We start from the raw sequence: 3,134 nt of genomic DNA, 5'->3' as shown, positions 1-3,134 counted from the left end.
ATTATATCTTTCCTCAAAACAGCCACCATACCTACCTATTAAGGCATTTCCATAGCCTTTCCAAGATACATTGCCATGCAACATCCATCATCTCATGACTTGATCTTCATGTCATACATGCTTTTGCTTGATTGTAGAGCCGCATGGTAGTTGGGCCTTGCCCCAATTATTGCTACATGATGCGCTAGTATCATTGCATATCCTACTACACTGGCTAAGGCATACATTTGCATACATCATGATAGTTTTCACTTGTCTTTATGTTGAGTACTTCTTATAAAGTGTGATGATCTTCTTTTTATTCATGTAAAACATAGAGTGTTGCCCTTAAGTGAGGAAAAGATCCCAAAGAGGACAAACAAAAGATCCCAAAGAGGAAAAATGAGAGATAAAAAGAAAGATCCAAAGAGGCCACAAAAAATAAAAAGAAAAGAGAAAAAGAAAAGAAATAAATAATAAAAAGAGAGAAGGGGGCAACACTACTATTCCTTTGGAAGATCCACACTCGTACGCCATTGCTATATTTATACTACATAGAGATTATCATTCAAGCATAACTATGTGGAGACCCTTACATAGAACTTGGTTTGCATATTCCAATGATGAGCCTCCTCAAATTAGCTAGGTCTTCATGAGCAAACAAGTTGGATGCACCCCCACTAGTTCCATTGGAGAGCTTACCTTAGCTCATATGTGCATCCGTTATATGGCAATCCTTACTCCTCACATCATATCTATCATTTGGCTTTCTCTCGCCTATGCTTGTCCTCGTTGATGTGAGCCTTTCACGCCTTTTTGTCTTCCTTCCCCATCATTATTCTATTTGCCATCCTAAGTGCCAACATATCTTGCTTACGCTCATCCATTGCATGAGTGCTCAAAGTCGAAAAGGATAGGATCATTTTGACTTGTGCCTGACTCGTGGTCTGGGATGAGTCAAGATAAGATTGTGAAGGAGACCAAGTGTGAAATTTTAGTAGATTGAGTTCTCAATTAATAATATATTTTATGATCTCAACCCATCTCCCACTTCTTGCACGCAAACACCATTTGGAGACATTCGAGTCACGGACAGCGAGAGCTCTTGCACCTTTATGTTCTTAATTTGCTAAACTCAATACTAGATATACACTCTTGCTTGTTATTATCTTGACTTGAATTGCATATCTTACTTGCTTTACTTTGAAGTTCTTATATGTGTGTTAGCATGTCACAACAGAAATTATTATGTTATCATTTATCTACTCGAGGACGAGCATAAACTAAGATTGGGGATGTTGACACGTCCCAAACGTATCTATAATTTATGCTTGTTCCATGATCTTTTGGGTGACTTTGTTATATGTTTTGCTACGCTTTTATATCATTTTACACATATTTGGACTAACCTACTAACTCAGTGCACCCAGTGCCAATTTCTGTGTGCTGATGTCTATTTTGCAGGGGCTTTTACCCAATTTTCCGAAGCCCAAAAAATTCCAGGAAAAATATATAAAAAATCAGCGAAACAAAAGCTTCCGGATCACCGAAGATGGGCTAGAGGGGGGCCAGGGGCTTCCCAGGCGACCTGCTAGCGCGGCCAGGCCCTAGGCCGCGCCACGAGGCCGCCTGGGTGGGCCCCACCTCCTCCGGTGCCCTCCTTTGGCCTATATTAAGAGTCCCGAGAGGAAACCCTTCCACAACTTACAGAATCGTGAATTTCTCCATCATTCTGAGCCGCAGCGCTTCCGAGATTGGGAGCGTTAGGAGACCTCTTCCCGGCACCCTGCCGGAGGGAGGATTGACCTCCGGGAGCTTCTTCATCGCCATGGACGCTTCCCGGACGTGCCGTGAGTAGTCTTCCTTGGACCATGGGTCCATGACCAGTAGCTATGTGATGTCTTCTGTCCAATCTTGTGCTCCAATGGTTAGTCCTTGTGAGCTGTCCTACATGATCAAGACATCTATGTAATTCTCTTGCTATTGCTATGCTTGGTTTGTTGGGACCCGATGGATTATGAGATTATGTTCAGATTGTTATGAGTTATATATTTGATTATCCTTTTATATTATGTTCCTTAGTGATTCAGATTATCCTTTTATATTATGTTCCTTAGTGATTCATGCATGTTCTCCATTGCTGTTTATTGCTTTGGCTGAGTAGTAGATTGTAACTCCAAGAGGGAGCATTATGCATGATTGTGGGTTCATGCCCCTCGATGTCTAGCTTGAGTGACAGAAACATGAGACTAGGGGATGTGTTGTTGCCACCAGGGAGAAAACAACGGTGCTTGTGACCACGGTTGCAAGGATTATTTACCTTACGCATAGTTCGTTAATGCAGTTGTCCGTTGCTTTGAGTTTACACTTTGGGTGGGGCTCGCAACTTAATACCGACGAGATGTTTTGGATAGATATCTCAAGGTGAATGATTAGTAAGTAGATGCTGATGAATAAACGGTCTACTTGTCTTGGCGCACTGCCCATTACTATTGAACCTCTAACTATCAAGTAGCGTAATTAGCATTGTGGTGCGTTAATAATTCGGTCAATTGCCCAACTGTGATTTATTTACCCAAGCATAGTTTTTTATCGTCTTTTGGTAGAGAGACATCACTAGTGAACATCATGTGACTCCAGTCCATATCACCATCATTGTTTACACCTCCATCATTTACCGCTTTCATTTAATTTTCCGTTGCAATAACTATTACTTCCCCGCTTGTGTTTTGATCCTTTGCAAACTACAAGGCTGAAGAGATTGACAACCTCTCTGTACTCGTTTGGAGCAAAGTTATTTGTTGTGTGTGCGGGTCCATGTCTTCTGCTAGCGCCAGGATGGAAGACACCTACTTATTGAGCCAGGAGTCCTGCTGGTTCGGTAAACCTTACAGTTCTCGTGTGAGGGAAAACTTGTTGTTGACTACATCTCAATCTTCCACTTGGGGTAACCAACTGCCCTCAAATGGTAATTTGCAAACATTGCAAAAATCATAAAGTGACATTTCCTTAGGCACATCATATAAATGAAATTCTACCATGGGAGTATTCTTCCTAGGATAAATGTGAAAATTTTGCATGAAAGTATAAGTAAGTAGGAGATACTGGTCAGACTTATCGTTGAGGAAGTCGGTGATGCCTGCATTTTCTCTTAG

This window comes from Hordeum vulgare, chromosome 6H, assembly GCF_904849725.1.
Source record: "Hordeum vulgare subsp. vulgare chromosome 6H, MorexV3_pseudomolecules_assembly, whole genome shotgun sequence".
In the NCBI taxonomy this organism is placed as follows: Eukaryota; Viridiplantae; Streptophyta; class Magnoliopsida; order Poales; family Poaceae; genus Hordeum; species Hordeum vulgare.
Note: the sequence above shows the minus strand (reverse complement) of the source record.